General features: G+C 54.4%; 1 protein-coding gene across 1 annotated transcript in view; it reads left to right on the top strand.

The window, feature by feature from the left end:
* The first annotated feature begins 9,026 nt into the window (after positions 1-9,026).
* The window catches only part of LOC138368663 (neuronal growth regulator 1-like), a 257,376-nt gene continuing 253,806 nt past the window's right edge, over positions 9,027-12,596 (top strand). Inside the window, exon 1 of the mRNA XM_069331386.1 lies at positions 9,027-9,514. The gene's annotated coding sequence lies outside the window, so the exon portion shown is untranslated. The remainder of the gene's footprint in view (positions 9,515-12,596) is intronic.

Here is a 12,596-nt window from a genome sequence, read left to right as displayed (position 1 = left end):
CCCCCGGGACCAATAAGAGAGGACCTCATCCCCCCAGGACCAATAAGAGGGACCTCAGCCCCCCGGGACCAATAAGAGGGGACCTCATCCCCCCGGGACCAATAAGGGGGACCTCAGCCCCCGGGACCAATAAGAGGGACCTCAGCCCCCCGGGACCAATAAGGGGGACCTCAGCCCCCCGGGACCAATAAGGGGAACCTCAGCCCCCCGGGACCAATAAGAGGGACCTCAGCCCCCCGGGACCAATAAGGGGGACCTCAGCCCCCCGGGACCAATAAGGGGGACCTCAGCCCCCTGGGACCAATAAGAGGGGACCTCATCCCCCCGGGACCAATAAGAGGGACCTCAGCCCCCCGGGACCAATAAGAGGGGACCTCATCCCCCCGGGACCAATAAGAGGGACCTCAGCCTCCCCGGGACCAATAAGAGGGACCTCAGCCCCCGGGACCAATAAGGGGGACCTCAGCCCCCGGGACCAATAAGGGGGACCTCAGCCCCCGGGACCAATAAGAGGGACCTCAGCCCCCCGGGACCAATAAGAGGGACCTCAGCCCCCCGGGACCAATAAGGGGGACCTCAGCCCCCGGGACCAATGAGAGGGACCTCAGCCCCCCGGGACCAATAAGGGAGACCTCAGCCCCCGGGACCAATAAGGGGGACCTCAGCCCCCCGGGACCAATAAGAGGGACCTCAGCCCCCCGGGACCAATAAGGGGGACCTCAGCCCCCGGGACCAATAAGGGGGACCTCAGCCCCCGGGACCAATAAGGGGGACCTCAGCCCCCGGGACCAATAAGAGGGACCTCAGCCCCCCGGGACCAATAAGGGGGACCTCAGCCCCCGGGACCAATAAGAGGGACCTCAGCCCCCCGGGACCAATAAGGGGGACCTCAGCCCCCCGGGACCAATAAGAGGGACCTCAGCCCCCCGGGACAATAAGGGAGACCTCAGCCCCACGGGACCAATAAGAGGGACCTCAGCCCCCCGGGACCAATAAGGGGGACCTCAGCCCCCGGGACCAATAAGGGGGACCTCAGCCCTCCGGGACCAATAAGGGGGACCTCAGCCCTCCGGGACCAATAAGGCGGACCTCAGCCCCCCGGGACCAATAAGAGGGGACCTCATCCCCCCGGGACCAATAAGAGGGACCTCAGCCCCCCGGGACCAATAAGAGGGGACCTCATCCCCCCGGGACCAATAAGAGGGACCTCAGCCTCCCCGGGACCAATAAGGGGGACCTCAGCCCCCCGGGACCAATAAGGGGGACCTCAGCTCCCCGGGACCAATAAGAGGGGACCTCATCCCCCCGGGACCAATAAGAGGGACCTCAGCCTCTCCGGCACCAATAAGGGGGACCTCAGCCCCCCGGGACCAATAAGAGGGACCTCAGAATCCCCGGGACCAATAAGGGGGACCTCAGCCCCCCGGGACCAATAAGAGGGACCTCAGCCTCCCCGGGACCAATAAGGGGGACCTCAGCCCCCCGGGACCAATAAGAGGGGACCTCATCCCCCCGGGACCAATAAGAGGGACCTCAGCCCCCCGGGACCAATAAGGGGGGCCTCAGCCCCCGGGACCAATTAGAGGGACCTCAGCCCCCCGGGACCAATTAGAGGGACCTCAGCCTCCCCGGGACCAATAAGGGGGACCTCAGCCCCCCGGGACCAATAACAGGGACCTCAGCCCCCCGGGACCAATAAGAGGGACCTCAACCCCCCGGGACCAATAAGGGGGACCTCAGCCCCCCCGGGACCAATAAGAGGGATCTCAGCCCCCCGAGACCAATAAGGGGGACCTCAGCCCCCCGGGACCATTAAGAGGGACCTCAGCCCCCCGGGACCAATAAGGGGGACCTCAGCCCCCCGGGACCAATAAGAGGGACCTCAGCCCCCCGAGACCAATAAGGGGGATCTCAGCCACCCATGACCATTAAAGGGGATCTCAGCCCCCCGAGACCAATAAGGGGGATCTCAGCCCCCCGGGACCAATAAGGGGACCTCAGCCCCCCGAGACCAATAAGGGGGATCTCAGCCCCCCATGACCATTAAAGGGGATCTCAGCCCCCCGAGACCAATAAGGGGGATCTCAGCCCCCCGGGACCAATAATGGGACCTCAGCCCCCCGAGACCAATAAGGGGGATCTCAGCACTCCGGGACCAATAAGGGGGACCTCAGCCCCCCGGGACCAATAAAGGGGACCTCAGCCCCCTCCAGGGCCAATAAGGGGGACCTCAGTCCCCACGGAACCAATAAGGGGGACCTCAGCCCCCCGGGACCAATAAGGGGGACCTCAGCCCCCCCAGGACCAATAAGAGGGACCTCAGCCCCCCCGGGACCAATAAGGGGACCTCAGCCCCCCGAGACCAATAAGGGGGATCTCTGCACTCCGGGACCAATAAGGGGGACCTCAGCCCCCCGGGACCAATAAGGGGGACCTCAGTCCCCGGGACCAATAAGGGGGACCTCAGCCCCCCGGGACCAATAAGGGGACCTCAGCCCCCTCCAGGGCCAATAAGTGGGACCTCAGTCCTCACGGAACCAATAAGGGGGACCTCAGCCCCCCGGGACGAATAAGGGGGACCTCAGCCCCCCCAGGACCAATTAGAGGGACCTCAGCCCTCCCGGGACTAATAAGGGGACCTCAGCCCCCTCCAGGGCCAATAAGGGGGACCTCAGTCCCCACGGAACCAATAAGGGGGACCTCAGCCCCCCGGGAACAATAAGGGGGACCTCAGCCCCCCCAGGACCAATAAGAGGGACCTCAGCCTCCCCGGGACCAATAAGAGGGACCTCAGCCCCCCGGGACCAATAAGGGGGGACCTCAGCCCCCCGGGACCAATAAGGGGGACCTCAGCCCCCGGGACCAATAAGAGGGACCTCAGCCCCCTCCAGGGCCAATAAGGGGGACCTCAGTCCCCACGGAACCAATAAGGGGGACCTCAGCCCCCCGAGGCCAATAAGGGGGGACCTCAGCCCCCCGGGACCAATAAGGGGGACCTCAGCCCCCGGGACCAATAAGACGGACCTCAGCCCCCCGGGACCAATAAGGGGGGACCTCAGCCCCCCGGGACCAATAAGGGGGACCTCAGCCCCCGGGACCAATAAGGGGGCCCTCAGCCCCCCGGGACCAATAAGAGGGACCTCAGCCCCCCGGGACCAATAAGGGGGACCTCAGCCCCCGGGACCAATAAGGGGGACCTCAGCCCCCGGGACCAATAAGGGGGACCTCAGCCCCTGGGACCAATAAGGGGGACCTCAGCCCCCCGGGACCAATAAGAGGGACCTCAGCCCCCCGGGACCAATAAGAGGGACCTCAGCCCCCCGGGACCAATAAGGGGGACCTCAGCCCCCGGGAACAATAAGAGGGACCTCAGCCCCCCGGGACCAATAAGGGGGACCTCAGCCCCCCGGGACCAATAAGACGGACCTCAGCCCCCCGGGACCAATAAGGGGGACCTCAGCCCCCCGGGACCAATAAGGGGGACCTCAGCCCCCCGGGACCAATAAGAGGGGACCTCATCCCCCCGGGACCAATAAGAGGGACCTCAGCCCCCCGGGACCAATAAGAGGGGACCTCATCCCCCCGGGACCAATAAGAGGGACCTCAGCCTCCCCGGGACCAATATGGGGGACCTCAGCCCCCCGGGACCAATAAGAGGGGACCTCATTCTCCCGGGACCAATAAGGGGGACCTCAGCCCCCCGGGACCAATAAGGGGGACCTCATCCCCCCGGGACCAATAAGGGGGACCTCAGCTCCCCCCCCCCGGAACCAATAAGGGGGGACCTCAGCCCAGCGGGACCAATAAGGGGGACCTCAGACCCCGGGACCAATAAGGGGGACCTCAGCCCCCGGATCCAAAAAGGGGGGGCCTCAGCCCCCTCCCCCGGGACCAATAAGGGGGGACCTCAGCCCCCGGACCAATAAGGGGGACCTCAGCCCCCGGGACCAATAAGGGGGGACCTCAGTCCCCACGGAACCAATAAGGGGGGACCTAAGCCCCCCGGGACCAATAAGGGGGACCTCAGCCCCCCCCCGGAACCAATAAAGGGGACCTCAGCCCAGCGGCACCAATAAGGGGGACCTCAGCCCTCCGGGACCAATAAGGGGGACCTCAGCCCGCGTATCCAATAAGGGGGACCTCAGCCCCCCCTGGGTCCAATAAGGGGGACCTCATCCCTCCGGGACCAAAACCCTTGAGGGTCGAGGTCACCCTTGAGGGGTCAAGGTCACCCTTGAGGGTCTGGGTCACCATTAAGGGTCGAGGTCCCCCTTGAGGGTTCGAGGTCACCCTTGAGCGTCTAGGTCATCCCTGATGGTCAAGGTCATCCTTGAGGGTCTAGGTCACCCCTGATGGTCAAGGTCACCCTTGAGGGTCGAGGTCATCCTTGAGAGTCGTGGTCACCCTTGAGTGGTCAAGGTCACCCTTAAGGGGTCGAGGTCACCCCTGATGGTCAAGGTCACCCTTGAGGGTCGAGGTCACCCGTGAGGGTCGAGGTCACCCTTGAGGGTCAAGGTCACCCTTGAGGGTCGAGGTCATCCTTGAGAGTCGTGGTCACCCTTGAGTGGTCAAGGTCACCCTTGAGGGGTCGAGGTCACCCCTGATGGTCAAGGTCACCCTTGAGGGTCGAGGTCACCCGTGAGGGTCGAGGTCACCCTTGAGGGTCAAGGTCACCCTTGAGGGTCGAGGTCACCCTTGAGAGTGTCAAGATCACCTTTGAGGGGTCAAGGTCAACCTTGAGGGTCGAGGTCATCCTTGAGAGTCGTGGTCACCCTTGAGTGGTCAAGGTCACCCTTGAGGGGTCGAGGTCACCCCTGATGGTCAAAGTCAACCATGAGTGTCGAGGTCACCCGTGAGGGTCGAGGTCACCCTTGAGGGTCGAGGTCACCCATGAGGGTCGAGGTCACCCTTGAGAGTGTCAAAATCACCCTTGAGGGGTCAAGGTCACCCTCGAGGGATCAAGGTCACCCTTGAGGGGTCAAGGTCACCCTTCAGGGTCTAGGTCACCCCTGATGGTCAAGGTCACCCTTGAGGGTCGAGGTCACTCTTGAGAGTGTCAAGATCACCCTTGAGGGGTCAAGGTCACCCTCGAGGGATCAAGGTCACCCTTGAGGGGTCAAGGTCACCCTTCAGGGTCTAGGTCACCCCTGATGGTCAAGGTCACCCTTGAGGGTCGAGGTCACCCTCGAGGGATCAAGGTCACCCTTGAGGGGTCAAGGTCACCCTTCAGGGTCTAGGTCACCCCTGATGGTCAAGGTCACCCTTGAGGGTCGAGGTCACTCTTGAGAGTGTCAAGATCACCCTTGAGGGGTCAAGGTCACCCTCGAGGGATCAAGGTCACCCTTGAGGGGTCAAGGTCACCCTTCAGGGTCTAGGTCACCCCTGATGGTCAAGGTCACCCTTGAGGGTCGAGGTCACTCTTGAGAGTGTCAAGATCACCCTTGAGGGGTCAAGGTACGTCACCCTTCAGGCTCTAGGTCACCCCTGATGGTCAAGGTCACCCTTGAGGGTCGAGTTCACCCTTGAGAGTGTCAAGGTCACCCTTGAGGGTCAAGGTGATGCGTACCTTCTCCTGAAGGAGGGCTGTCCGTAGTGGAGTCAGACCAGGCAGGGGCGGGGTCAGTGTCAACACAACCACGTGCTCATGAACATAAACAAAAGCGGTGTTGCCAACATTCAAGAATCACTCACATCGACCACAATCTCCAGCAGGAGACGAGCAACACCGCAGTAACTACACAACTACCCAGCAATGACGTCATTTTGGCCACAGCAATAACAACTAACTACCACCTTGTGCTGTCCACAAGATTTAGCTGGTTGAAATCCATACCCTTCACACTGGGAAGGGGTCAGGATAAGGATTAGGGATGGGACGGGGGAAGGAATGGTGCCCAACCACTGGGAAGGGGTCAGGATAAGGATAAGGGGTGGGACGAGGGGAAGGAATGGTGCCCAACAACTGGGAAGGGGTCAGGATAAAGATTAGGGATGGGATGGGGACGGGGAGGGAATGGTGCCCAAACACCCGTGGACGGTCGGGGATTGAACGCGGACCTGCATGAAGCCATACCTTAAAATGAGAGATATGCAGACAGACAGACATTAAGTCAACGTGGGGAGCAAAATTAGTAGATGTTATAGACAGGAATTTCCTAACACAACATGTGAAGGAAGACACAAGGGAAAGAGGAGATGCACCGAGCCTATTAGACCTGATTTTCACCCAGAACGTAGAAGATATCGAGAATTTAGAGCATGAAATACCTCTAGGGGCCAGTGACCATTGTGTCCTAGTCTTTGACTACATGATGGAATTCAAACTTATGACCATGGGACAAGAGATCTGAGAAAGGAGAGTTGACTACAGGAAAAGGGACTGTAAGAGGATAAGGGACTATCTGGGTGAAGTGCAGTGGGAGGAAGAAATTAGAGGAAAAACAGTCCAAGATATGATGGACCTAGTCATACAGAAATGCCAGGAGGCCGAAGAGAGATTTATACCAACAGTAAAGGGAAAAAATAAGAAGGAATATAATAACCCATGGTTTAATAGACAGTGTCAGGAAGCAAAAATGGCCAGCAGGCGGGAGTGGAGGAAGTACAGAAGACAAAGGACAGAGGACAGCAGGATCAGATGCAACAGAGCTAGGAACGATTACATTAACATAAGACGAACATCGGAAAGGGACTATGAGAACGATATTGCAATCAAAGCGAAAAAACAACCTAAGTTACTACACAGTCATATAAGAATAAAAATGTCGGTAAACGATCAAGTGACAAGACTAAGGAAGACAGAGGGGGCATATACTGAAAGTGACAAGGAAATCTGCGAGGCACTGAATGCCAGTTTCCATGGAGTGTTCACTACTGAGCCTGAGCAGCTCCCATTGTTGGAAGGGGTTACCCTAGATGAAAGACTATCAGATATAGAGGTGACAGCAGTGGAGGTCATGAAATAGTTGACAATTCTAGATGCAACTAAAGCAGTTGGACCAGACAAAGTATCACCGTGGATACTAAAAGAAGCAGCACAGGCCCTCAGCGTGCCTCTGGCAATTATCTTTAATGAGTCACTTATGTCGGGAGAATTGCCCAGTTGCTGGAAGAAGGCAAATGTCGTGCCGATCTTCAAGAAAGGCGATAGGGAGGAGGCACTTAACTATAGACCTGTATCACTGACAAGCATTCCCTGTAAAATACTGGAAAGAATAATTAGGCTAAGACTGGTTGCACACCTGGAGAACATTAGGTTTGTGAACAAACATCAACATGGGTTCTGGACAGGGAAATCGTACCTAACAAACCTTCTGGAATTCTATGATAAAATAACGAGGATAAGACAGGACAGAGATGGTTGGGCAGACTGCATATTTCTGGACTGCCAAAAAGCCTTTGATACAGTATCGCACATGACACTGCTGTTCAAACTCGAGAGGCAGGCGGGGGTGGGGGGAAAGGTCCTAGCATGGATAAAGAACTACCTAACAGGAAGGAGCCAAAGAGTTACGGTAAGGGGCGAGAAGTCGGACTGGCGAACAGTAACAAGTGGAGTACCACAAGGATCGGTGCTGGGACCAATTCTATTTCTTGTATATGTTAACGACATGTTTACAGGCGTAGAGTCTTACATGTCGATGTTTGCGGATGACGCAAAGTTGATGAGAAGAGTTGTGACAGATAAGGATTGCAGGATCCTCCAAGAGGACCTAAACAGGTTGCAGAGATGGTCAGAGAAATGGCTACTGGAATTCAACACGAGCAAATGTAATGTTATGGAAATGGGACTAGGAGATAGGAGACCAAAGGGACAGTACACAATGAAGGGGGAACAGCCTACCTGTGACGACGCGCGAAAGAGACCTGGGTGTGGACGTAACACCTAATCTATCTCCTGAGGCACATATAAATAGGATAACGACAGCAGCGTACTCTACACTGGCAAAAGTTAGAACATCATTCAGAAACCTAAGTAAGGAGGCATTTAGGGCACTTTACACTGCCTACGTGAGGCCAGTCTTAGAGTATGCCGCCTCATCATGGAGTCCCCATCTGAAGAAGCATATAATGAAACTGGAAAAGGTTCAGAGGTTTGCAACGAGACTCGTCCCAGATCTACGAGGGATGGGGTATGAGGAGCGCCTGAGGGAACTGTGCCTTACGACACTAGAAAGAAGAAGGGAGAGGGGGGACATGATAGGAACGTATAAAATACTCAGAAGGATTGACAGAGTCGACATAGACGAAATGTTCACACGGAATAGTAACAGAACGAGGGGACATGGATGGATGCTTGAAACTCAGATGAGTCACAGAGATGTTAGGAAGTTTTCTTTTAGCGTGAGAGTAGTGGGAACATGGAATGCACTTCATGAACAGGTTGTGGAAGCAAATACTATTCATAATTTTAAAACCAGGTATGATAGGGAAATGGGACAGGAGTCATTGCTGTAAACAACCGATGCTCGGAAGGCGGGATCCAAGAGTCAATGCTCGATCCTGCAGACACAACTAGGTGAGTACAAAGACAGAGAGAGAGAGAGAGAGAGAGAGAGAGAGAGAGAGAGAGAGAGAGAGAGAGAGAGAGAGAGTGAGAGAGAGAGAGAGAGTGAGAGAGTGAGAGAGAGAGAGAGAGAGAGAGAGAGAGAGAGAGAGAGAGAGAGAGAGAGAGAGAGAGAGAGAGAGAGAGAGAGAGAGAGAGTGAGAGAGAGAGAGAGAGAGAGAGAGAGAGAGAGAGAGAGAGAGAGAGAGAGAGAGAGAGAGAGAGAGAGAGAGAGAGAGAGAGAGAGAGAGAGAGAGAGAGAGAGAGAGAGAGAGAGAAATGACCAATCAGTAAGTATACGTAAAACCCATGAACTGAATTAAGGTATACTTCACGGTGTATGTAACCGCAAAGCGAGTGTGTACTTCGCGGTAAACCGCGATGAATAAATGGAAAATTTTTTAACATTTTCAGCCAACAGAAAACGCGAGTTAATATTTTTCCGCGGATGGGGGCTCCCCCATCAGTGTCGCTCCAACGCTGGTGGAGGAAGGGTGTACGCTCCCATGACTCCTCTTCTCTGTGTCACTACATTCGCGTATATCCCCGATTTCGCGATTTATGACCCGTAAAGGACTTGTGTATTTCATACACGCCAAAAAGAAGCGTATGTGATTGTTCTACAGCCTTCATATGGAGTGCAAATTGGCGAATTATCAACATTTAACAAAGGATTTGCCAATATTGCTCCTATGTCTTGTGCAAATTATTATCGCTAATTTAACCTAATTGGCATAACAATGACGTGATTTACATTGCCAATTCCGGAGATAAACTGAATTATTGTGGATTTTTTAATTATAGTTTGCTAATTAAGTAGCTCAAACATATTAAAATAATTCAGAAAATTTTGACTTGAAATATTCTTTAATTAAAAAGTTGTATAAAGGTTTAAGTGAAACTTTCAAGCAACTTTGAGAGTGAACATTGTGTATTGTTCTTAAGAACAAGGGGGAAGAACATCATATGGTAAGTGGAGTCTGGTCTTCATTCTTTGTGTTCTTAAGATGTCTTTAGTACCATACTGTTCTTAAGATGTCTTAAATATCAGACTGTTCTTAATTAAGATGTCTAGAAAAAGCTTTAATGTATTCCCAAGCTTTTTAAAAGAGCTTTAACTTTTCATCAAGCAGACATAACTAAGCTTACTGTATCATTAAACTGACATAACTAAGCTTACTGTATCATCAAGCTGACATAACTAAGCTTACTGTATCATTAAGCTGACATAACTAAGCTTACTGTATCATCAAGCTGACATAACTAAGCATACTGTATCATCAAGCTGACATAACTAAGCTTACTGTATCATCAAGCTGATATAACTAAGCTTACTGTATCATCAAGCAGACATAACTAAGCTTACTGTATCATTAAACTGACATAACTAAGCTTACTGTATCATCAAGCTGACATAACTAAGCTTACTGTATCATTAAGCTGACATAACTAAGCTTACTGTATCATCAAGCTGACATAACTAAGCATACTGTATCATCAAGCTGACATAACTAAGCTTACTGTATCATCAAGCTGATATAACTAAGCTTACTGTATCATCAAGCTGACATAACTAAGCTTATTGTATCATTAAGCTGACATAACTAAGCTTATTGTATCATCAAGCTGACATAACTAAGCTTATTGTATCATCAAGCTGACATAACTAAGCATATTGTATCATCAAGCTGACATAACTAAGCTTACTGTATCATCAAGCTGACATAACTAAGCTTGGGTAGGTGTTTGTGGCGGTAGTCTTGGTGGGGGTGTTTGTGGGGGTAGTCTTGGTGGGGGTGTTTGTGGGGGTAGTCTTGGTAGTGGTGTTTGTGGGGGTAGTCTTGGTGGGCGTGTTTGTGGGGGTAGTCTTGTTTGTGGTGGTAGTCTTGGTGGGGGTGTTTGTGGGAGTAGTCTTGGTGGGGGTGTTTGTGGCGGTAGTCTTGGTGGGGGTGTTTGTGGGGGTAGTCTTGGTGGGGGTGTTTGTGGGGGTAGTCTTGGTGGGGGTAGACTTGGTGGGGGTGTTTGTGGGGGTAGTCTTGGTGGGGGTAGTCTTGGTGGGGGTGTTTGTGGGGGTAGTCTTGGTGGGGGTGTTTGTTGCGGTAGTCTTGGTGGGGGTGTTTGTGGGGGTAGTCTTGGTGGGGGTGTTTGTGGGGGTAGTCGTGGTGGGGGTTTTTGTGGGGGTAGTCTTGGTGGGGGTGTTTGCGGGGGTAGTCGTGATGGGGGTGTTTGTGGGGGTAGTCTTGGTGGGGGTGTCTGTGGCGGTAGTGTTGCTGGGGGTGATTGTGGGGGTAGTCTGGGTGGGGGTGTTTTTGGGGTAGTCTTGGTTAGGGGTAGGTGTTTGTGGCGGTAGTCGTGGAGGGGGTAGTCTTGGTGGGGGTGTTTGTGGCGGTAGTCTTGGTGGGGGTGTTTGTGGCGGTAGTCTTGGTGGGGGTGTTTGTGGGGGTAGACTTGGTGGGGGTGTTTGTGGGGGTAGTGTTGGTGGGGGTGTTTGTGGGGGTAGTCTTGGTGGGGGTGTTTGTGGGGGTAGTCTTGGTGGGGGTGTTTGTTGCGGTAGTCTTGGTGGGGGTGTTTGTGGGGGTAGTCTTGGTGGGGGTGTTTGTGGGGGTAGTCGTGGTGGGGGTTTTTGTGGGGGTAGTCTTGGTGGGGGTGTTTGCGGGGGTAGTCGTGATGGGGGTGTTTGTGGGGGTAGTCTTGGTGGGGGTGTTTGTGGCGGTAGTGTTGCTGGGGGTGTTTGTGGGGGTAGTCTTGGTGGGGGTTTTTTTGGGGTAGTCTTGGTTAGGGGTAGGTGTTTGTGGCGGTAGTCGTGGTGGGGGTAGTCTTGGTGGGGGTGTTTGTGGCGGTAGTCTTGGTGGGGGTGTTTGTGGGGTAGTCTTGGTTAGGGGTAGGTGTTTGCAGCGGTAGTCGTGGTGGGGGTGTTTGTGGGGGTAGTCTTGGTGGGGGTGTTTGTGGGGTAGTCTTGGTTAGGGGTAGGTGTTTGTGGGGGTAGTCTTGGTGGGAGTAGGTGTTTGTGGGGGTGGTCTTGTTGGGGGTAGGTGTTTGAGGGGGTAGACTTGGTGGGAGTAGGTGTTAGTGGGGGCATTCTTAGTGGGGGGTTGGTGTTTGTGGGGGTGGTCTTGGTGGGGGTAGGTGTTTGTGGTGGGTAGTTTTGGGGGGTAGGTGTTTGAGGGGGTAGTTTTGGTGAGGGTAGGTGTTTGTGGGGTTAGTCTTGTTGGGGGGTTGGTGTTTGTGGGTGTAGTCTTGATAGGGGTAGGAGTTTGGGGGGAGTAGTCTTGGTGGGGGGTTGGTATTTGTGGGGGTAGTCTTGGTGGGGGTTGGTGTTTTGGGGGTAGTCTTGGTGGGGGATTGGTGTTTGTTGGGGAAGTCTTGGTGGAGTTAGGTGTTTGTGGGGGTACTCTTGGTGGGGGTAGGTGTTTGTGGGGGGTAGTCTTGGTGGGGGTAAATATTTGGGGGGTATTCTTGGTAAGGGGTAGGTGTCTGTGGGGGTAGTCTTGGTGGGGGTAGGTGTTTGTGAGGAGTAGTCTTGTTGGGGTAGGTGTTTTGGGGGTAGTCTTGGTGGGGGTAGGTGTTTGTTGGGGGTAGTCTTGGTGGGGGTAAGTGTTTGTTGGGGTAGTCTGGGGGAGGGTAGGTGCTTGTGGGGAGTAGTCTTAGTGGGGATAGATATTTGTGGGTGTAGTCTTGGTGGGGGTAGGTGTTTGTAGTTGTAGCCTTGGTTGGGGTAGGTGTTTGTGGAGGTACTGTTTGTGGGGGTAGTCTTGGTGGGGGGGTAGGTGTTTGTAGGGTTTAGTCTTGGTGGGGATAGATGTTTGTGCTGGTAGTCTTGTTGGGGGTAGGTGTTTGTGGGGGTAGTCTTTGTGGGGGTAGGTGTTTGTGGGGGTAGTCTTGTTGGGGGTAGGTGTTTGTGGGGGTAGTCTTTGTGGGGTAGCTGTTTATAGGGGGTAGGTGTTTGTGTGGGGGGTCTTGGGATGGGGTAGGTGTTTGTGAGGGTAGTCTTAGTGGGGGTAGGTGTTTGTGGGGGTAGTCTTGTTGGGGGTAGGTGTTTGAAGGGGGTTAG

This window comes from Procambarus clarkii, chromosome 25, assembly GCF_040958095.1.
Source record: "Procambarus clarkii isolate CNS0578487 chromosome 25, FALCON_Pclarkii_2.0, whole genome shotgun sequence".
Lineage (NCBI taxonomy): Eukaryota > Metazoa > Arthropoda > Malacostraca > Decapoda > Cambaridae > Procambarus > Procambarus clarkii.
This window is presented reverse-complemented; position numbering and strand designations above follow the sequence as displayed.